The sequence below is a fragment of the Eptatretus burgeri genome, chromosome 3 (genome assembly GCF_056783735.1).
Source record: "Eptatretus burgeri isolate ZD-2024b chromosome 3, Ebu_testis_v1, whole genome shotgun sequence".
Classification (NCBI taxonomy): Eukaryota; Metazoa; Chordata; class Myxini; order Myxiniformes; family Myxinidae; genus Eptatretus; species Eptatretus burgeri.
The window spans coordinates 32,852,569-32,876,952 of record NC_140963.1 but is presented as its reverse complement, the minus strand read 5'-3'; the positions used below and the strand labels follow the sequence as shown (position 1 = coordinate 32,876,952).

Here is a 24,384-nt window from a genome sequence, read left to right as displayed (position 1 = left end):
TGTGGATTTGATTCCTGATGCAACTACAAGCTGCCATCCTGGTGCTTTGCAGGCAGGGTATTGCTTAATTACCTCCACCACTGAAGATGAAGGAGGTTATGTTTTCACCCCTCTCTGTTTGTCTGTTTGTTTGTGTGCAGTATATCTCAAAAAGTTGGGGCCGGATTCGAATGAAACTTGGTGGATAGGTTGGGTGTGTGAAAAGGAAGTATTGATTCAATTTTGGTGAAAATCCGAATCCAGATCCGGATACGAGAATTATTTAATTTATTGGGTGATTCTTCACCATTGAGAGATGGGACCAAAATCGATATAGTACTGTGTAGCATGATATCTCAAAAACGTATTGGGCCCGATATGTTCTCGTGGATCAGGCATTACGTGGCAGAGGTATGCGCTCCACCGAGTGCCCTTCCAGTTGAGTACATGGTATCCTTTGAAGGTAACATTGTCTGTCTGTTCATATTATTCAAATTGCATCATCTGGTTGGATTTTCTTGCAGAAAGTGATGTGAAATTGAAGATAATATGTAGATCCATGAATTAAATGATTTTGACATTTGCTTCACTTCACGTAAATTAGAGTACGTCCTCACATTAAAACGAATGAGTAGCCGATGGAAATAACGCAAGGAATCATGCAAAGTAAGTCAATGAAAATTTGTTTTTAAGCTCACAATGTCCTTGTAAGAATCCAAGAGAGATAATTTAGCTCTGCATGTAAACCTGGGGGAAACGAGGGGTGTTCAAAAAATGCTTCACCAATGACATATTCACAATTTGCAAAGGCCGGGTGTCTTGGACTATTGTGGGAATCTTTCTCATCCGACTTTTTGAACTCCCTCCGTAATCTGGGATCTGAGATGTGGCATACTCTTTACAAAGCGTCGGTGCTGCTGAAGCTGTTTCTTTGCCAGGGTTGTGCTGGATGGTTTGCCACCGCCTTCTCAAGAGTCAGTTCGGGTTCGAATTTGGCCATAGCTCGCCTACTCTCCACAAAGGACACCGTGGGACCTGTATCCTCAATCAGTCGATGCCAACTGACAGGACGTCCGGTTTTATGTTCATCCGAGGGACGGCACACACGTTCATCGCTCTCCCTGCATGCAAAACACCAGGATGACAGTTTATGGCTGGGCCAAGATTCGAACCCAGGCGAGACAGTTTAGGGGGCCAGTGTGCATAACTTTGGCTATCCGTCCAGCCCGACCCCACGCAATACGTATCTGTTTTCATCCACTGCTGTTTCCTCGGTTAAACTGGGTCGGGCCACGAACCTCGATTTTCAGTTCTTGAGATAACCAACCTCAACTCACCGGCAATGCTGCAGCAAATATCACAACAGCACGTAAAGCAGAGCGCTCCTGGAATTGGAGAAACCCCGACAGCAAGCAGGACGACAGGGGCGCAGGGAAGAGCGGATGACATTACAGACAGACCATTACAGGGAAATGGCGAGGCAGAATAGTTTAAGGGAAATAACGTTATTGCATGAACCCGATCGCCCCTAATGTCACCTGAACACAGAGGGTTGGATTCTTCGTAATTACGGCAAGCACGGGTGCGAGGAGAAACATATCATCATTGACAGTGAGAGCAAAGCCAACAAGGCTGTTTCCAGCCGAACAAATTACTTAGCCTTGAGCTATTTGTGTTTGCATTATGAGGAATTGGTTTTGGTCTTGGTTTTATATGAACCTCATTGTTCAGACGGATTAAACTTTTCACATCAAAAGTGCTCCATTGAATATGAAACATTTTGGGGGTGCGTCCTTGTTTGTTTTTGGATCCTTTGTCTTTTTACTGCCAATCTTGAATGACTATAGAATGAGGCAGAAGGAGAAAAGCTTTGCTTTTGAGCTGTCTTCACGTGGGTTTGATTCCCATCCTGACTATAAACTGTTGGATTGGTATTTTGTATGCTTGGTGTTGGCTTAATGGTTAGGGTGGTGGGCTTGGGATACCGAGGATCTTGAGTTCAAATCCCGCTCGGATGCTCAATTAATACCAGGTGGGGTTGACTCTGCCTGTCATCCTTCCGAGGTTGGCAAAATGAGTGCCAGCTTGCTGTTATCCTGTGTCGAAGTGGCGACCCGTCCAGGATTGTCCAATAGCCAAGGAGACTGCTGAGGCACTCGGCAGCATCAACGCTCTGCATAGAGTATGGTCCACATGGATGGATGGATGGATGGATTCTTACAAGGGCATACTCTCTACTGAGTGCCGTTCTAGTTGTCTGTTTGTCTGTGAGCAGGATGTCTCAAAAGCAGGAGCAGGATATCTGTGGGATTTGGATAAATTTGGACGAAACTTATTGGATGAGTTTAGTGTGTGACAAATTGTTTATATTTTGGTGAAGATCTGAATCCGGACACTCAAATTTTAAGTGGTTCTTCACAATTAATAAATTTGGCTAAAACCGATATATAGCATGATATTTCAAAAAGTTGTGGGCGGGTTTTGACAAAACTTGGTGGATGAGTTGGGTGGGTGACGAGAACAAGCGCGTTAGATTTTGGAGGTTTGTGGATATCCAACTGTATTCCAAAATGCTGCATCGACTGCAACCAGCGGGATGAACTTGCATTCAAATCCCAGTGGAATATGTACATTTGCTGACATGGACTATGTGTTGATGTGGCTTTCGTGAAAATATATATCGAGTGTTATAGGTCGTTTACCTTTCTAGATTTTGTAATACGAGTGCCCTTACAATGAACTTCAACGCAGGAAGCCATTAGGTCAATATAGCCTATGCAACCACAACTTTGAACCGATTTGAACCACCACCACTACTACTACTTTTTTTACCACCTCAATTATATCCTTCTTATGAGATTGGCCAGGGAAAGTTTTTTTAGGCCTGACGTTCGACCGGAGGTGGTTCAGGCAGGAATATGGAATTTGTTTGTGATGCCAGCCATAACTCCCATAGTTTTCATGGAAAAACACCATGGGATCTTTAACCTCCAACAACTAATGCTAGCAGACCGGACACCGAGTGTAGCATCTATCTGAGTGACGGCACATTTTTTGATCCTACCCCCTCATGTAAAGTCCAAACCAATAGGTTATGGTTGAGATGAGGAAACAAATCCAGAATAAACGGTTCAGAGGTAAGGGTGCACCATCATATCGGACTCACCATCCAACAAAATAACAATTAAAAACAAACATAGTTTGTTCTATTTATTTTTAGCTATTTATTGAGCCTCCCCCTATGGAATAGGGGGAGGCTTATTGCTGCTGTTGGGTTTGTTTCAACAATTGGTGCACCTAATTTTTTATGGTATGCCAGAGTTTCTTGGACTGACCCACCATTTCAAAGAGAACTCACCCACAATTAAAAAAATATTTTTTTCCTTTTTTGTTCTTTGTTTTTCTCTCTTCCTGCACTCCCAATACTCCAAACACTCCCAATTTCTGAATTGTGTCAATTTGCCAACTGTATTTCAGAACCGGCTGGGACTTTCGGAATGAAATTTTGCAACAATATAGGAAGTAAAAAGTATGCCATTTTACATCATTTTTATTTCACCTCGACCTACTTTTTATGGTCATGACCTAATTATAGACATTCCAACGTTTTTCACCATAACTTTACTAAGGTTTGGCCAATCCGAAGAAAATTGCCCTCATTAGATAGCATAGAGTGAGGCACATTTATGCTTGATTTACATCATACCCCTTGAGGTTAAAGGTCAAGGTCTTGGATCCCTAGGAGTCCTAAACCACCATTTTGGTTTCTCTCCATTTTTTTTATGCCACTGTCCAAACTGTAACTGGGATACAGCAGTGACTTTCAGAATGAAAATTTGTTTCAATAATGGGAATAAAACTATGTGTGGTTGACAATTATTTTTTTTAATCTTAGCATAATTTTAAGGTCATGACCCAATTATAGACATTTGAACATTTTCACTATGACTTGACTAATGTTTGTCCGATCGGAATGAAATTGCTCTCTCTCTCTTGATAGCCTAGACTCTAGAGCAAGATGCATTTACTCTGAATTTAAAATTAAAATGATGTCAAACAGCACACTTTTTACTTCCTTTATTGTTGTACCCCTCCAGGTTAAAGGTCAAGGTCTAATGATGGCCTGGCGGGGAAAAAACACATTTTTTTGTCATCGCTCATTTTGCCAATGTGGAATCTGAAAGACCACTTGGGTTTCCAAGATGTTCTCACATCGTAATAGTGTACCTGCACACTTTGATTCGTGTCATTGACCGACTTTTTCGCATTGTGACCTAATTAACAAGAAACACCTTTTTGATAACAACTAGAATAATTTTCCTCCGATTTTCATGATGTTGAGTTTTATGGATCGATTGTAGATGGGGACACATTTTCTTAATTTACACTCTATCCCTCAATGTTAAAGGTCAAGGTCATATGGCGATCCAAACAAAATATGCCTTCATTGTATTGTGGGCCAAATGTAAGTCACAGGCGATCACCAAGGGTAAGTCAGGGGAGGCTTACCCTTGGTAATTGCTTTTGTGATCAGAGATATCTAGTTTATGCCTTGTGTTGGCTTAATGGTTAGGGTGATGGGCTTGGGATCTGAGGATCCCGAGTTCAAATCTTGCTCGGCTGTTGAATTAATACCAGGTGGGGTTGACTCTGCCTGTCTTCCTTCCGAGGTTGGCAAAATGAGAGCCAGCTTGCTGGTATCCTGTGTCGGAGTGGCGACCCGTCCAGGATTGTACCCAATGGTCAAGGAGACTGTTTAGGCAGCACCAATGCTCTGCACAGAGTATGGTCCCAATGGATGGATATCTAGTTTATCCTTGCAACTTCTTTACTTCCTCTCTTGTTTCTCCCTTTTCCTTCTTTTTTACTTGTATCTCCTTTTTGTCAGTAACGGCATTTTGATTTGCTGCCTTTGCTATTTTTAGCCCTTTTTTCTCCCAGAAAGTGATCGCGTGTCGAGCCAAAGCAAGATTGGCTTGGCAGTTCATGAGATTAGTGTGGTTTGCTATCCCATAATGCAGCTGACCAAAAAAAAAATGTTAGGATGTGGTCATCAGGCGGTGGAATGGCTTCAGAGAAATTTTAGGGTCTCCTCTAAGATTGCATCGTCAGAGGAAAACATCCAAAAGCAGCAGAGAGTTTTTGTTAGAAATTGAAAAAACACAACAACATTTGAATCTAGAAGAACAACTTTACATGCGGGTTCTTATTGGGTTATCTATTTACTACACACTTGCGAAATCTTTCTAAATTGCGGAGAGAGACAGAGACAGAGACAGACGGACGTTAGGGGAGTGTGTAGAGCACAGGGAAATAATGGAGAGAAGATAGTAATAAGTGGAGTGGAGGAAAATGGTGTGCATTTGGAGTTCAGAGGGGGTGAGGGGAGAGGGTCATTTTCAAGATGATGTGAAGAGCTAACTAACTACTTTTTGAGTAAGATATTTCCTGTTTGATCCCTGTTTTTGTTCCCTTTTCAAAAACTTCAACAAGTGCCCTTTGAACTTTTCATCAACCACACATTATCAATTTACCTGTCTACTTTGTCAATCTTTCTTGAGCAAATCCAATGACATGTTCAGTCTCATGACGAAGCACTTCCTTACACTTTTTTTTTCGCCGACAGTTTTTAAGGCTTATGAAAGAACTGTCACACACAAACGCCACTCTCGCCTGCAGGCAGAGACAGCAGACAAGGCAAGACGTGATATCAGACAAAATTGTCGTTCTCCTTGCCCGCTGGGTCAAGGAAAGCCGGAAGCGACATCAAGTGGCGTCGCTTTTCTCTCAGCAGCCAGCGGGACATTTTCCAACAGAAACGTCCCTTCTAAAGGGATGGTGTTTATATGTGCTCTATCCTTTAAATGCTGAACACCAAGTGAGGGAATTGCACGTACATTTTTTTTTTTTTAGTCATTGGTATGACTCAACCATGGAAGGCATTGAACAGCTGACGTCCCACATGCAGAGCAAACTCTCACCACAATGCCACTGAGTCTTTATCCGATTTACATTCCCTCTTCATAGATGACAAACTTCTCGTTGCTGAATTTATTGCTTCCTGACATATCTTTTAAATTTTTATTTTTCAAATTGATCTAAGGCAAATATTTGAGCTTACAAAGTGAAACGTTGCACATATTGATGAATTACAAGGACATTAATACATAGAACCTGGGTTCAAGAGTGAATTATGAGCCATAGCTTCGGCTAAGAATGCTAAACAGGTCAAACCCAGGAACTAACCTGCTTGAGTGCCTTTTATTAAAAATAAAAAACTCCTAGATCCATTTCATTGGTCTATTCAATTACTCCTAATTTGTTCAATTTGAGTCTTTGAATTTGGATATACACAAAACTAAGGTGGTACTTGTTGTGAAATACCTTTTTACGAGCGTTTTGGGCTGACAAGACTATCTAGCGTACACACACGTACACGCATGTACACACACACACACACACACACACACACACACACACACACACACACACACACACACACACACACACACACACACACACACACACACACACACACACTTGTGACTGTATATATGGCCATTGCCTTTTTGTACGTGCCAACATTACACCAGGGCATACATTATGTACATGGTTAAAGTATAATAACAAGACTTATCTGAGCAAAAGCAGAGCAAAACTGAAACAAGAATGACCTGCCCTGGGCATTTCGTGAGCACATAGAGTTGAGGAAAGTATCTGCTCTGAATTAGCCACAGAACTCGCTGTTGTCCAATTTTGTGTGTTCCGCAGCTCTCGATGGGAACACAGAGATTGTTAAAACAGAAAACATTAACCTCGACGTCGTGTTTGCCGTGCGTGAAATCAGATAGGCCGAGGCAACACCAACGATGCAAGATAATCATAAACAGCTTTATTACGGTGAAAGGGAAGTGCAGACATCATCCCTGCCGGCTCAAGTGTCCTTTTTGCATGCCCTGAGTGTTGGATATATATATATATATATATATATATATATATATATATATATATATATATATATTTTTTTTTACAAATGAATCAACCACGATGCAAGAGGTTTCTTATGACCCCAAGCCTCCTGATGCAGTGTGACCAACAGTCGAGTTGGGCAGCGTTTCCTGTTCTCTTGGCCACTGCCAGAACTGCAGCTTCTGTTAGATCAGAACGAATGGTTGGAACGACCAAGCCTTGGCCTGAGGCTATCACCTGACAGATGAGGCATGGAAAGACCTGGATTGTGCAGAAAATCAGCAGATGGTCGCTTCTCGTGCGGCCAAGTCCCCCCCCCAAAAAAGTAGATCACAAACTATGCAACAATGACGCCGCTGTCCTGAGATTGCCACCGAAAAGCACCGTTAACGACTTTGGTTGTGGTCATGTACATGAAGATACCAAATGATGGTCTGTATATTGCCAATTTCTGATCTACTCTAAAGTTTTGAGGCAACCCTAAAGATATTTTTTTGTACAATGGTCGGTGTTATGACTATAATCATAAAGTTTTCCCCTCTATATCCATTTTTAATCAAACGAGGGTCTGGAATGATGTTCTGTGAACTTAGGGGCTACAGTATATATTTACGAGGGCATGCAAACATGGTGTGTTTAAAAAAAAAAAATCTCTTTCTTCCTTCATTCCTCCCACTCCGAATATAGTATACATTTGAACGTAGTCTCCGCAATTAAATACCGCAGTGGAAAAGCATTCCCTATGATTGATAAAGCTTAAGAACAGCAGTAAAACCTCGGTTTGCCATCTTAATTACATAGAGCACCTATCCTGTAAAATGATTTTTTAATGTATAATTATATATACCTCGTTATTCTAAAAAGAACACATAACTTCACAAAAGATATCTGACATGCAAAGCAACGTCACTTAATGCATGCAAATGACAGTGTCGTAATTGTCACTTATTTAAACTTCAAGGCACCAAAAGTGAACGACGTGGGGGGCACTTTACGAGACACCAGAACAGAGCACAAGTAGTTTACACAAGACAGAAAAAAAAATGCTTGTACCATGAAATTTACTCAACTCTTCAGAAGAGTTAGGAATCCGTTCTGCATTCTGATATCGTGATCCCATCAACATCAATGATGTGCAAGAACCAGGAAGGATCATAGTACAAACCGGCTGCATCTGATAGTTCATTCCAGCGAAGTTCTCGAGTGGGACTAAAACTTCAGTAAGTTTTGTGACACAAACAGTTGGGGACAACTGTCGATGACTGGCTGGGATCTGCCATTTAAAGCATTGAGAAATTGTCTGCAGGGAATATTAGGATCAATGGGTCTTTTTCTTGTTGAAGACCATATATATGAGCGTTGGGTCGAGTACTTAAACTGACACTGCAAATGCTTTGTGGATTTTATATAATTCCAACTCCATTGTTTTGTGGAGTACTTTGGTTGTCGGTGAGGCAGATAGACTTTGTTTGTTTTCTTCAGCCAGTTAGCAGCTGGATTTGTGACTCACTTAACAATCTTCTTCTTCTTTCGGCTGCTCCCGTTAGGGGTCGCCACAGCGGATCATCCGTGTGATCCGCATAGTGATTTGGCACAGGTTTTACGCCGGATGCCCTTCCTGATGCAACCCTGGTCGCCTCTTACGACACAGGGATATGGTACACCTATTTTAACCGGGGTATACACCGGCCCAGTATACTGGTACTCATTTCGCCAACCTCGGAAGGATGACAGGCTGAGTCAACCCCCTGGTGTATTAATTCAGTGGCCCAACGGGGCTTGAACTCAGGACCTTTTGGATCCCAAGCCGCTGCCCTAACCACTGCGCCAACACACCAGGCTTTGTGACTCACTTAACAATGTGGTACTTTATTAACTTGTCTTTCCATCTTAAAGCCCACGAGTAAAATTTTCGGCCTTTAAAAACCATGACAGTTTCTACAATACCAGAATTGACATTTTTAAATGGCAAAACACAATCAAACAATGAATAAATAAATATGTAGGAAAACAAGACAACTAAGTTGATCATACAATACATATATTTACCTTCATCACCGAAGGTGGACAATGGTTATGTTTTCACCCATCTGTTTGTCTGTCTGACTGTGAGCAGGAGATCTCAAAAGGTTGTGGACGGATTTGGAAGAAATTTGGTGGACAGTTTGGGTGTGCGACAAGGAAGAACTCATTCGGTTTTTGGTGAAGATCCGGATCCGGATACTAGAATTTTTAAGTTATTCTTCACCATTGAGAGATCGGGCCTAAAACTATATGTAGCACGATATCTCAAAAAGTTTGAGACGGATTTGGACGAAACTTGGTGGACATGTTGGGTGTGTGACAAGGAAAAAATTATTCGATTTTGGTGAAGATCTGGATCCAGATCTGGGTCAGAGAACCTTTCAATTTTTAAAGTGATTCTTCACCATTGAGAGATGGGGCCAAAAACGGTATTTAGCATGATATCTCAAAGTTGTAGATGACTTATGACAAAATTAGGTGGTTGAGTTGGTTAGGTGACAAGAACAAGCCGATTAGATTTTGGTTCAGGTCGAGATCTGGCCCTATCAGTATAAAACAAAACGTAAACTGTTCAGCCGAGTGAAAGTATATGCTCTAACGAGTGCTGTTCTTGTGATGACTGTAATCCATCCATTCACTCACTCGCCACCATTACTCTTCACTTGCCCCCTGTACAAGCCATAAACACATAATTTCAACAACCCATTTTAACTTTGTTCTCTTGGTATCAAAAAGGTGAAGATCACATGCTGGTGCCAATTTTTGAGGCCATGCCAAAATGAGCTGCAATGTCAAGGAGTCTGTTGTTGTATCGAGCTGTCCCTTAAGCTTTTTCACATGCGATTCCAGGTTCGAGTTCTGTATTGACAGAAATTTTGCAATAAGTGATAATAAAAGTGAACAATTGAGGCACATCATCATGGCCAACACTCCCAGGATTATCAAAAACATCAATTAATTGTCGATGCAAACATGCAAGACACAGCAATTGATCAATTAATCTGTGACCGAACATAGAAGTATGAATAGAGAATAAGAATGTTAACTAGGTTAAGATAGTTAAACAGTTATAAAAAAAGAACAAGCACAACATGCAGGTGAATCGTAAAAGCACGATGATTGGAAAATAATATTTTTCTTCATGCCAGTTTAATTTTCCCCCTTAGTACATGCGCATACTAATTTCCCTCATACATATATATATATATATATATATATATACACACACACACGCACACATACCTACATATATGTACACATCGAAGCCGGTACATAAGGAAAAAGAAAATAGAACCACTGGACCTCTCGCCGAATGCTGCAACCCAAGTTTGGTGGAATTCTAACTGGTGGGTCTGAGGAGGATGATTTTTGAAGGAATTTACGTGATTTTCCAAAAATTTTATGAAGTCCGTCATTTGAATACATTTCCGGTCATGTGATCGGCATGACCTCTGCAATTTAACATCAAGACCTTGTCCGAATGTTGAAACCCAAATTTGGTGGCATTCTGATGGGTGGGCCTGGAGAAGATGATTTTTAAAGGCATTAATGCAATGTTCCCAAAAGTTGACTAAGTCGGCCATTTTGTCACACTTCTGGTCATGTGATCCGCATGACTTCCACAATATAATTAACATCCCTACCCTATCATAATTTTGCAAACCAAATTTGTTAGCATTCTGACAGGTGCGTCGACAGAAGATTTTGGAAGGAATTTGCGCGGCCACCATTTTGGCACACTTCCAGTCATATGATCAGCATGAGCTTCGCAATTTAACATCCCTGCCCTGGCCTAACGGTGTAATCCAAATTTGGTAGTATTCTGACTGGTGGGTCTGGAGAATATTTTTGAAGAAATTTACCAAGTCGGCCATTTTGACATACTTAAATTCGTGCGACCGGAACGAGCTTTGCAATTCCTGTTACAAGTCAGGAGAGGAACTTTGCTGCAAAATTTCATCCAGATCGGTCCAGCGGTTTGGCCAGAGAAGTCGAAAAAGGAGACGGACAGACGGATGGCGCGTGATGACAATACCTTGTCTGGAATATTTCAGATCAACTAAAGAACTAAAAATCATAGAATTGTCTGAAAGTGTCCGAATATGAAAAAAAACAAATGTTGATGAGCGACTCAGACAATGGGGAATCATGGTTTGTTTTTGCTTACAAAGTGTAAGCATACCATGTATGTGTATGTGTGTGTGTGTGTGTGTATATATATATATATATATATATATATATATATATATATATATATATATATATATATATATATATATATATATATATATATATATATGAAAACACCTGCCACACTCGAGCTGAAGCTGCTGCAGAAAGCAACCCAAGGAGGCCGATGCAAGGTAAGTGCTTTGCTGTTTCAAACCCTTCCCAGAGATCCTCCACAGCTATAAAGATGTTCACACATCATACACACATGAGAATCCCAATGCTACACACCCCCCCCCCTCAGTTGCCCGACCGGTTTCATCGCTTATTGGCGTATCATCAGCGACAGCGCAGACAGCAATGCATCCCAAAGAGGCTCCCAATCATGCAGCTTCACAGCTGAGAGATGTGAGAGAATGTAGGTGGGTCTTTATTATTTAAATATTGACTGCTTTTGACGTTTGCACGTGGTACATGCTTGGGAACTTCATTGGTCTGCATTGCTGTCTGTGCTGTCGCCGATGATTCGCCAAATAAGCGATGAAACCGGTCGGGCAACTGAGGGGGTGTGCAGCATTGGGATTCTCATGTGTGTACTATTTGCAACTCTCAAGCAACTTTTTGGGTTGCTTTATGCAGCAGCTTTGGCTAGGGGAGTGTGGGAGGTGTTGATTATTATTTATGTAATCCTAGCCACCTTGGTTTAGTTGATTCGGTGAGAGCTGATTGTTCATTCCCTCCATTCACAGGTGAGAGATTTGGGTGGGTTTTTAATACATATGACCCTCCAGTACAAAACCAGTCGGAAGTCGCAAAAATTCCCAAAAAAATTTTCTTCAAAAAAAAAAACCCAATAACTCAATATTGAATTTTGCAACTTCCAACTGGTTTTGTACTGGAGGGTCACATATATATATATATATATATATATATATATATATATATATATATATATATATATATATATATATATATATATATATATATATATACATACACACTCGCACAGTGGCCAAGTTTATGTGTCCATATTTATTACCTTTGTCTGCTTGTTACTTGCAAAATCGAATATTTTTCAAGTATATTGGTCAGTCGATTTTGTTATTCTGTCTGTCTGTCCCCTACTGGTCACAATTTTCAACCGATCTTCACAAAACTTCACCACATGGTCGAGTTAGTCATAAGGAAGAAGCCTTTTTTTTTTTTTTAGGTCAAAAGGGCAACAACTTAGGTGGGATTTCTAAAATCCTCCATTATCATGCGATTGACTTGAAATTTGAAGAGGATTTATATTTCAGGTTCACTGCATTCAACCAGTGAATTATTTTGGAGGTCAACAGAGCCAAATAGGTCAACATAGGCCGAATGATTATATTTTGGTGAAGATCCGGATCCGGATCCGCCAACTACAATTTTTTTTTAATGATTCTTCACCATTGAGAGATAGGGCCAAAAATGATATACAGTAGAGCATGATATCTCAAAAAGTTGTGGACGGATTTGGACGAAAATTGGTGGACACGTTGGGTGTGTGAGAAGAAAGATTTGGTTTAATTTTGGTGAAGATTCGAATCCGGATCTGGATATGAGAATTATTTAATTTTTAAAGTGATTCTTTACCTTTGAGAGATTGGGCCAAAAACGATTATATAGCATGATGCTTCAAAACGTTATTGGGTCCGATATGTTCTCGTCGATCAGGCATTACATGGTGGAGGTATGCGCTCTTCCGAGTGCCCTTGGAGTTACCTTCGCTCGAGGAGAGGGTATTGCATTTGTGTCTGTTTGTCTGTTTGTTTGTTTGTTTGTTTGTTTGTCTGTTTGTTTGTTTGCAGGCTTGTCTGTCTGTTTGTTTGTCCACACAGAATTTTTGTGTTTTTTCTCTGCAGCTGCTTGTCGGATTGAGACAAAATTTTCAGCATTGGTGCGACTTCTCATGTAGAATGTTTTACTGATAATTATGACATCATAGGTCACGTGGTGTGGTAGCCATATTGGAAAAAACAGAAAAACTTTAGACCTCTGTATCTCTGAAACCGCACCAAGGGGAAAAAATTTAAACTTGGCATATAGAAAGTACTCCTCATGAGGAATGAGTGTGATTTTTGGTGATGTCATAGGTGCCCTCGTGTTATGACGTCATAATTGCATATGTAGAATGCCACATTCGATTAGTATGAAAAATTTTGAGGGTCATCTAGGGATAAAATGGTGCACATAAAATTTTTTTTTAATGACGTCATCGGTCACATGATTCGGCAGCCATGTTGTTTTTTTCAAAAGACCTTCAAAAATCTTCTCTAAAGTGGCTGAACAAATTGAGACGAAACTTTACATATATGACTGCCTGTCCATGAGGAACAAAAGGTTCACACATATGATATCATCGGTTACATGGTTTGTCAGCCATGTTGGATTTTTCCCTAAAACCTATAAAAATTATTCCACTCAAAAGAAGTCCTGGTAAGGGTCTGCAATCTCTGATTGCTCTTTTTCTTGTTCGATGTGTTTTATATACATACTCAGGCCTAGTCCATCATATAAAATTCTGTCTGTTTTCACAGATACCTGAAGTAACAGACTCTTTCGGTGACCCCATGGAGTCCATTACATCGGAATTGCCCTGTCTGTAATCTGTATTCGCATGTACATCATACTATCCCCATTGTCGCAGGGCACATTGTTTTGTTTCCGATCCATAACAAGCTTCGGTATGTGGTTATTGTCTACATTGCAGGACCACCTTGTGCCCTATTGCCTCTCCAACTCATCACAAAAATTGACTCGATATTTTTTTTGACTCGTTAGCGCTGTGATTTTCTGCTGCCATTTCTGAAATATTACATCCTCTCGTTCTTTCAGATTATGCAGTCGTTGTTGCCGAGCCCATAATTAACATTCCAACACATCCCACAGACTTTGCAATCAGATGAACAATATGTAGCTGGATTCGTTTCTTCACAAAAACTGTTTCCACATTTTGAGACTGGGATTTTTTTTTTCCCCTTTGTACCATGGCTTACTATGCCATGCATTGACCGCATTGATAAAAGGATTGTGTGCAACTTCTCTTCCACGGTATTCATGGGAACGCATTACGAGATGAACTGTACTGGTGCTTGCCGAAGATCATAACAAACACTTGAACTCTTTCATCACCTCAAACATCTGTTCTATCTAACCATATGTCGTAGGGTTCTCTTCAGTTTTGCGACGATTTTCGATAATCTGCCGGATGTATGGCTCTATTCTTTAACTTCAAGATTACCTTAGATTGATTTAGTGATGCCTATTAAGGTTCTTCTTCTTCTTCTTCCACTAAGGTATGCAGCAAAAGACTGTGGGGTAGCATCATTGGCCGAGGGCGTGGCTGTCTGCTGACGCAATTCCTTCCCTCTGTAGGTGAGGGCAAGAATTTGGAATTTGGTCAGGCTGTAGACGATTGCGAAAGACACACTGGGACCCGTAACATCCACCAACTAATGTCGACAAATGGGATGCTCAGTGTAACGTCCACCAGAGGGAGGGCACACACATTGATGCATCAATCATCCTACCTGTGAAACACTGGGATAACCATTTATAGCTGGGCTGAGATTCCAACCCAGACTAGACGGCTTAAAGGCGAGTGTGCATATCTCTAGGCCATCCTGTCAGCCCGCTATTAAGGGGAAGGGCTGGCAGGATAGCTTTGAGGTATGCGCAGATGTCTCTGAGCTGCATTACCTAGGTTTGAATATCGACTCAGCTATCAACTCTCACCTTGGTGTTTCGCATGCAGGGTGACATGCCTGGTGTTGGCTTAATGGTTAGGGTGGTGGGCTTGGGATCCTAGGATCCTGAGTTCAAATCCCACTTGGCTGTTGAATTAATACCAGGTGGGGTTGACTCTCCCTGTCATTCTTCCGAGGTCAGCAAAATGAGTGCCAGCTTGCTGGTATCCTGTGTCGGAGCGGTGACCCGTCCAGGATTGTGCCCAATACCCAAGGAGACTACTTAGGCAGCACCAACGCTCTGCACAGAGCATGGCCCCAATGGTGGATGGATGGATGGATGGATGGATGCATGGTGATGTATTAGTGCATGCGTCACCCATCGGAAGGATGTTAAGCCAGAAGACCCATCTATTAGCACTGGTCATTCGTGGAATTTAAAGATCCCAGTATGTCGTTAAAGAAGAATCGGTAAGTTATCGCCGGTACCATGAACAAAATACAAATTCCTACCCTAACTGTCTGCTGGGAAGGGAAGAGCAAACCATCCAATATGACCCCGTGGCAAGAAACTGCTTCAGCAGAACTGATGCTCTGAAAAGAGTATGGTACAGCTCATCACCATCCTTCAGATTAAACTCCTTTTGATGGAGATGCACGTTCTCTGTCTGTTGATGAAATTCACAGAGGTGCACGTGCGAGGAAACATCTCAACTGAAAATGGGTGTCTCCTTTGAACAAACAAACCTGTATAACTATCCATCTATTTCTCTCCTGGACGTTTTCTGCTGTGACTTCATGAATCAGCAGACTGCTGTGAAATTGATTTCCAAAGACAAAGCAGCAGCAGTTTGCTCAGACACAAGATATCATGGCCAAGGCCTAACCATGAAGTGCAATTCCACATATCAAGAGCATCACTCCTTTGGACTCTCAATTTTAGCTCGAGCAGAAAACTTTGCAACGTGGTTGATATTGTTTCCGCTGGAAATTCGCTTCATTCACCTCTTATGGCGCACAGTTCATCATTGAAGTGGGGTGGGGGTGTGAAGTTGGCTCACCCACCCGCGTCGCCATAACCCATAAGTGAATCGATACCACCAAATAATTTGCGTCTACAGACGAAATGACACATCCTTCAAAAACACCAGTTATGGCAATAGAAGACTTCAAAAGAAAAGAAAAAAAAATCCAGAATTACTGCACAGTAGCTGCACAGCCCAGTGTTCAGCCTACACATGTCCGAAAACTTTGGACATTATGTTTCTCTATGGAGAAGCCACAGGTAAGACTATATCTGAGTGAGGTTGGCTTAGCTGGCTCAGGAAGGGTCCCAGATTCAACTTCCTTGCACGAGCTCGGCAGACGGTCAGCTCCATATGCCGTCAGTCGAATCGACAGGCGTGAAATTGGGGGGAAATGGTGCTGTCATCCTCACCTGACCTGCTGGCGTCGCCCGTGCAAACTGAAGGGACCTGCTTTTCTTTCAACCTGCGCGACCAACCCTTTGACAATGCCATCATGGAGGTTTGCTTTCCAATTGCGATCAACCATCAAATATATGTACATGAAAATAATGTAGATTGTTTCTTCATTTTCAAAATAAATTAACCACAAAATTGCCTGATTTCCCAACAGACACTCATTTCCGCAACAAATCTAGAAAACATGATTTGTGAGGGTCTTAAAGGGGACATTTTTATTGAACAATTAATATAACCTCTGAAGCTAAATGATTAAAGCACACAGGACATGAATGAATGCAACCAAAATTTTGAATATTTTGAAATTCAGATTCTACTTCCTTGCACGAGATAGGCAGAAGGTGATCTCCATTATTTGAAAATATTCTCAAATTCAAAATCCACTTCAGAACTTTTGAAAAACTAAGAATGTTTTGAAACGCCAGTGGAGGTTTCGAATAGTGTTGCCATTCGTATCCGAAGAATTTTGTTCACATGAAACCAACTACAGAGTTCAAAGAACACCTTATCCTGCACAGTCTTGAGAAACAAGGACATGGACGGGGTCTGCGAACGTCAAATTTGAATGGTCCCGATGAAGTAAAATGCCGTTATATTTTGTCCATGTACTGCTAAACGGAAGGGGTTTTGAAAGTGTCTAAAAGGCAATTGGTGTTTAACAATGTTTAAGAAAATAATTTCATTGAAATAAAATAAATATTTTAAAGGTCATATTCAAAAAAAATCTTCAAAACTTTACCACCATTGATGCAGTGTCTTTTACACCATCTTATTTAACACGTTGCATTAGTTATTTTTGCCTGTTGTTTGTGTCCTTTGTGGCATCCTTAAAAACAGTGACTTTCCTGTTTGGAATGATTTTCAATTTTGTTTCACTGACATACGGTCCGCAGTACGGTGGAGTGGATCGGCTTTTCGAGCAGCGATTGATGTGTGTGCCCGTGGACTTGCTTCAGCCCTCTGTATGGATGAGCGGATCGACTGTTCGAGCGACAGATGATCTTTGTGCCCGTGGAGTCGAGGAGGTCCAAGCATGGGGGTCAACGAGATCCGAACATGGGGGTTGAGGAGGTACGAGCGGGGGAGACGATGAGGTCCGAGTGTGGTAGTTGAGGAGGTCCAAGTGGGGGAGTCGAGGAGAGTATCTGTGCGAGCGTGATGAGAATGGAACCGAGTGATTTTTGCACTGTGATTTTTGTGAAAAGCATTTACTTCTAAGCTGAATAAGCACGGTCCTGCTAAACGGAAGGGTTTTGAACAATTAATATAACCTCTGAAGATAAATTACTAAAGAGTTATAGATATATTCCTGAGATTGGCTGGACTAAATTATAAAAGTTAAATACTAAATTATTAAAGATAAATGTATCAAGGAGAGTGGGGAGAACGGGACATAGGGGAGGGTTGGTGAGGAGGAAGAGAAGAGGGAGTGAGTGTGGTGGAGGTAGTGAGGAATGTCTCGAAGGTGGGGGAAAGGAGTCGGGTGTGGAGGGTGAGGAGTGGGCAGGGGGGGAGATGAAGAGGAATGTTTTGGTAAATTTGGTTGGGGAATGAGGAATAGATAGGGCCAACAGCTGGTGGAGCTAGTGGTGAGGAATGGGATGGCCATAGCTGGTTCATTCTTTCAAAAGCAGGGAAAGCCACAAGATTACCTATAGGAGTGGACAACATAGAATAGAACTGGATTTGGTGGTAAGGAAGCGACAGTTGTGGAGGGTTATGGATTGCAAGGCAGTGGTGGGAGAGCATGTTACCACTGAGCACAAGCCTGTGGTGTTTGTGGCATGATTGGAGAGAAGGAGGGAGGTTAAGAGCAGGAGAAGGAAGATTATGAGGTGGATGAAGTGGAGAAAAAAACGTCATCATAGAGTACAGCGAGAGGATGAGGGCCTGGTTTGATAAACTTAACGAATAAGTGGAAGGTTTGGAGGAGGAGGAGGAGGAGGCGTGGAAGAAGTACGGAGAGCCATTTATGGGAATTGCAGAAGTTTTGTATGGAAGGACATCAGGAAAGGGTGCATCGTCAAGGGATGCAAACCAGGTATAGTAGACTGAGGAGGTTGCAAAGACAGTTGGTGAAAAGGAGGAGGTTTGGAAGAGGATAGAGATGATCAAGGATAGAGGGAGGCAGCTGGATGTGGGGTTGCTGCATCTGTATGGGCAGAAGAACAAAGCAGCAAGAATTGGAGATCAGGTGAGGAATGATATGGAAGAGTAGGTGTACAATAAGTTGGAAGAGCATGGTGGGAGGAAAGGGATTTTTAAATTGCCTCGTGACAGGGATGAGGATGGTAAGGACGTGAAGGGGATGGGGGTGGGGGGTGACTAACGATGGTGACAGGTGATTAGTGGCAGAGAGGGGGGGCAGTATTGAATGTGTGGGAAGGATATTTCAAATAGCCGTTGAACCGGGAATGAAGCAACAGCGAGCAGGAGCGACCGTGTTATGTAGAAGGGAAAGCGGAGTTGGTGGAGATCACAGGGGAGGAAGTGCAGACAGCAGGGAAGGGCACCAGGCATTGACGAGTGTGTACAGAAATGACAATTTCAGCAGAAGCCATCGGATTCAATTGGACCAGTGGTTTTCAAACTTTTTTTAGTGGCGACCCAATTTCAGAACCTCTCCACATCGCGCGACCCAAAAGATTCAAAACCCAATTCATAAGAGAAGATAAGATTTCATGTGACACAAGAACATTTACTGTTTACTTTATTCACCACCGTCATGTTTTCATAAACGCGTAAACGGAGAATAGCCGATAGTATCCAAATAGTACAGTTGAATGTTTCAGAAGTTTAGTCCGAATGGCATTTAGATATATCAGTGAGAAGGATGAGCCTGTTTTTCAGAAACCAACTTCTCTATTCGTGGAGAAGTAGATGACAATGCCAGGATCATATCATGCTCCATTTCTCGGCGATTTCTGTACTTTGTTATAATCACCACCATGGTGGAGAACGACTGCTCACAAAAGTATGATGAAGGATATGGCATGAGAACCTTAATGGCGCGCCGTGACAGGGTCGGGTATGACGGCAGCATTTTACACCAGAAGGTTGACAACGAATTCGTCCGCGCAAGAGCCTGCGCTCCTGAATCCTGCTGGAGCTGTACAAGCTCTTCCTGTGCTGTATCAACTTCATCAGCAATCGAGTCCAGTGGAGCCGTGAAAGGGTCCCGAACCACAGAAAAGGACTGCACATCCAACTCAGGGAAATAGTGCTCGAACTGTTCAATGAGCGACCGAAGGTGACGTGCTATCTCCCCAGAAAGACTGTCGAGCTCAGTATCATCGTACTGGCAGGTCGTTAGATGCTCCACCAGACGGGGGAAAAGGCTGAAACGCTTAACAGCTGCTTTGTCTGCCAGTAATTTTAGAGTCGCCAGAAATCCGCTCATTTTGTTGTGAAAAATCATGAGGTTGGCGTCTTTGCCTTGGAAGGAGCGGTTGAGGACATTGAGACGTTCAAAGATGTCAACGAGATAGCACAGTTCTGACAGCCAAGAGTCCGACTCAAGCAACGCTACCCATGCCGTTTTCCCTTGTTTGTGTAGGAACTCCTTCAGTTCATCTTTGAGCTCGTAAACACGCTGAAGAAGGTTTCCTCGAGATAACCATCTGACTTGAGTGTAGAATAATAAATTCTTATGCTCGGCGTCCATCTCCTGGCAGAATAGCCTGAATAACCTAGTGTTGAGGGCGCTCTATTTGATGTGATTCACCATTTTTACGACTTCTGAGAGCACGCTTTGCAAAGTTTGTGGCAAAGTACGAGAGGCGAGCGCTTCTTGGTGAATCATGCAGTGTAGCATGGAGGTCTGAGGAGCCACCTCAAGCGATTTAGCCTTCAATCCAGAACGCACTCCTCACATTGCTGGCACACCGTCTGTTGTAGAACCGAGCAACTTTCCGAAGTCCAGATCATGGTCACAATAAAACTGCTCTACTTTCCCAAAAATGTCCTCGCCTTTGGTAGTGGTCTCCAATGGTTTGATGAGCAGAGGCTCATCGACAAAGGTATCAGCCTTGATGAAGCGGACCCAGACGATGAGTTGCGCGTACGATGCGATATCAGTGGTCTCGTCCAACTGTATGGCGTGCCATGGCGATTCCTTGATCTTCTGTACGACCTGAGCCGTTACGTCCAGACTCATATCTTCAATTCTGCATTGGATGGTGTTGTCAGAGAGGGGTATAACTGCCAGTTTCTTCGCTGCTTCCGCCCCAACCATCAGAGATACCATGTCCTTTGCGCATGGCAGCACGAGTTCTTCCGCAATGGAGTGAGGCTTTTTAGTCTTGGCAACACGGAGCGACACTCGATACGAGGCCTCTAATGCCCGAGAATTGGTCTGATGGCATGTACCCTCTCTGTCAAGACGCCTATTCTTGAGTGCAAGAAGTTTCCTCTCAAAGAACGCTCTCTCCTTATCCGGATAAGGCGCATGTTTTGTAGTCAAATGCCTCTGCAACTTATTTTGTTTCATAGACTCCATAGAAAGCACTTCAAAACAAATCACACACTGAGGCCTCTGTGCCCCACTTTTATCCACCACGTAGTAAAATCCAAGGTCCAGAAATTTATCCTGGTAAGAACGTTCTCGAGATTGGCTGGTGGCCGGTGCTGCCATCACAAATAAGGTCTCGAGTCGTACGTAGAGACGTGAATAGACGTTAATGATTGTGTCAGAGTCTGAGTCTGAGAGGCCGTGGGTCAAACCACTAATTTCCCACCAAAATGAACTGCCCTTCAGCGAGCCTGCGCATCGGCTGGATCCCATTCCAAGCGTCATGTTGCGCCGGTTCCCATACCTTGAACGAACCGTTTACATTGCATCCCGTAAAAGTGAACACCGATCGAAAATAGACAATTTTTTTTCGCTGTAAGCGGATGCCCGCGACCCCACGAAATTTGCTCGGCGACCCCATTTGGGGTCGCGCCCCCGGGTTTTGAAAACCAAGAATTGGACAAAGAGGCTGTTGAACATATATGAGAGAGAGAGAGAGATAGAGATAGAGATAGAGATAGAGATAGAGATAGAGATAGAGATAGAGATCAATTCCGGATCACTGGAGGACAGGGTTAATTGTGCCGATATGGAAGGGGGAGGAGATGTTCAAGATCCGGCATGGGAGTACAGAGGCATTACACTCCGAAGTCATGTCAGGGAGGTGCTGGAGAGGATTCTGGATAGGAGAAGAGTGTGGAGATGGAGATCGGAGAAGAGCAGCAAGGGTTTAGAAAGGGTATGGGGATGACGGATGGGATATTCATGCTGACACACTGGTGTAAAAGAGGTTGGAGGTTCAAGGTGAAATGGCATTGGGATTTGTGGACCTGGAGAAGGCCGACGATGTTGTCCCGAGAGAGATGGTGAAGGCGGCACCGAAATGGATGGGAGTGCTGGAAGCAGAAGTTTGGTTGGTGGAAGGGATGTACAAAGGAACGAAGGGAAGAGTTTTGGTTGGTCCTGGGATGTCTGAGGAGTTTAACGTGAACTTCGGTTTGAGGCAGGAAAGCACTCTCAGCCCCACTCATGTTTATCATGGTGATGGAGCCGGTAAGCAAGGTGAGCTTGAGGGGTAGTATGGGGAGGGTGCTGTATGCAAACGATCGGGCTTTTGTGGTGGAAAGTGGGTGGGAGATGCAGGAAGTACTGGGGGAGTGGAAGGAGGCATTTGGGAAGTATGGGCTGGACTGATGAGTGTGGCGAAGACTGAGAGTGATGTGGGTCGGGCAGCAGAGAAAATTAATGAATATCAGGTTAGAGGGGAAGGAAATCAGACAAGGAAATGGGTTTGAGTATCTGGGGGAACAGTGACCGGGGATGGTAAGTCTTAGGCAGAGGTGCACAGGAGGATTCAGGTGGTTGCGAATGCAAGGAGGAGTGTGGAGGGAGTAATGGCAGACAGAATGATATCAAGGAAATTGAAAGGGAAGGTTCTGATGTTGTTTGCAACACAGGCCCTACCTATATGGTCTGGAAACGGTGACACTGACAGAGAGACAATAACAGAGGCTGCAGCTTTGTGAGAACAAGTGGGTTAGGAGGATGGCGGAAGTGAAGAGGGTGGATAGAAGGAGGATGGATGAACTGAGGGAGGAGATTGGTGTGCAGATGAGCTTGACAGGGCGGTTGGTGAAATGCCGGCTGAGATGGGCTGGACATTTAGTGTGAATGGGGGAAGAGAGAATGGCAAAAAGAGTGGATAGGTTGAGGGAGGAGGGTACGAGGAAAAGAGGGACACCGCGGTTGAGATGGAAGGGTTGGGTGAGGAGGGATATTGTGTGAGGTTGTGTAGGGGTGGTTGGAGAGTGGAGAGAGTTGGCTGAGGACAGAGGGAGGTGGAGGGGTGTCATAGTCAAGGCACGGCAGAAGTGTAGTGCCATTTGACCTCACTCCTTAAAAAGGGAAGAGGAAGAGAAGAAAACATATAGGCAAACAGAGTAAAATAAAAAACATCACTCCAACGCAGTACGCACCTGTGTGATCGGGATGAATTCAGAGCCAAAGTACTGCGAAACTAAAGGTTCGTTTTCCGATTTGTGTTCAAAATACAATATTCAATTGAAATGTAGTTGTTCCTCAATCATTAACTGACGTTTGAAAACAGACAGTGAACCAATTGCTAAAGCCTGCGAGAGGGTTCACCTGCGAGAGGTAACAACCTGGTCAATTTGCTTCACGTGAAAGAGCTGCAGTCCAGAGAGCAACGACACTCTAGGATAGCAAGCAGTGTAACCTGGTATCAAGGAACCTCCGAGTAGACCAGACCACTTGCTACTCACAATCTCGGTAGTAATTTGTCATTTGTTCAGGGTGCCGGTGGTAACTCGCCGACTCTTCGGGAAGAACACCGTCAGGATCTTTAACGTCGACCAACTAATGCCAGCAGATGGGACTCCCTATTTATCGTCTAACCGAGGGAGGCACACACGTTGATGCCTCCCCTGCCTGCAAGACACCAGGATGACAGTTGATAGTTGGGTCCAGATTCAAACTCATGCTATACAGCTGAGAGCTGAGTGCACACACCAATAGGCAGGCTATCCTGCCAGTCCCTTTGAATATTAATCATTGGACAACTCAAAAGTCTTTTTCTGGATGCAGCATCCAAGCAATAATAATTATTAATCATTGAATTACAATTTTTAAAAATGTCCCACTTGGAAATACATGAATACTTTTATGTGCATTATAAGATTATTTAATGCCCAAGTAATCTGTCTTGCTTAATTCTTGCAATCTTTCAGTGTCCAGCTATATTCACTCCATCTCAATGGATTCTTATGATGTCAGTCATTTGTTTTGTTTTTTTAAGTCCATAAAATAATATGAACATTGATTTTAAAATGGTCATGTTTTATCCAAGTGATTGCAGAACTATGTGGACTGGTACATTTTTTTTTTAGGAAGAGAAGAGCAGTACAAAATGCTGTTGTGGTCAGGCAGGTTTTGAATGTCCAACTCTACGCCTTATGAGGAACTCTACAGGTGATGGTTCCATCAACCCAAATCCAGAATTGACAAAAAGGGACAAAATTATAATCATCGACTGGTTAAAATGGGACATGAGCTGTCAGCTATCATGTGCAGTGCAGTCTGTGGCTGCTGGTTGCATCATTTTCTTGGAGTGCGGCTGTGCCCCCAATTTATCAGTGCACTGGTACTCATTTCCACCTGGTGTTAATTCAACCACCTGGTGTTAAGTCAACGGTTAAAAACAGGGGCTCAACCTCAAGACCCTAAGATCTTGAGCCAACACCAAGCTTAACATGAGGTTAAAGTGGGTACAGTGAATATTACGAGCATACAAAAGATAAATGTATTTGTCATTTAAAAGTAATAAAACAAAACTGCTTTATGCCAAGTCAGTTTCACTCCAATGGAATAAAACTTTACATAAGAACACCTATGGAAAGGCATGACGTCAACGGCATACCTTGTTACCTCAAAAATAATTGAAAGTGTTTAAAAACGGCAAACTTCCAATAATCTCACAATGTTCTTGAACAAGCTCCCCTTTAAAATGAAAAATCTC

At 42.8% G+C, this 24,384-nt stretch overlaps 2 long non-coding RNA genes across 4 annotated transcripts in view; one reads left to right on the top strand and one right to left on the bottom strand.

The window, feature by feature from the left end:
- Positions 1 to 1,465, bottom strand: part of LOC147029648 (uncharacterized) — an 84,540-nt gene extending 83,075 nt beyond the window's left edge. For all 3 annotated transcript variants that reach the window (XR_015055996.1, XR_015055998.1, XR_015055997.1), the window contains exon 1: positions 1,317 to 1,465. This is a non-coding gene — a long non-coding RNA (uncharacterized LOC147029648). The remainder of the gene's footprint in view (positions 1 to 1,316) is intronic.
- Positions 1 to 24,384, top strand: part of LOC147029647 (uncharacterized) — a 71,002-nt gene that overhangs the window by 46,160 nt on the left and 458 nt on the right. The window contains exons 3-4 of the long non-coding RNA XR_015055999.1: positions 17,233 to 17,410; positions 23,756 to 24,384. The exon at positions 23,756 to 24,384 is cut by the window's right edge and continues 458 nt beyond it. This is a non-coding gene — a long non-coding RNA (uncharacterized LOC147029647). The remainder of the gene's footprint in view (positions 1 to 17,232; positions 17,411 to 23,755) is intronic.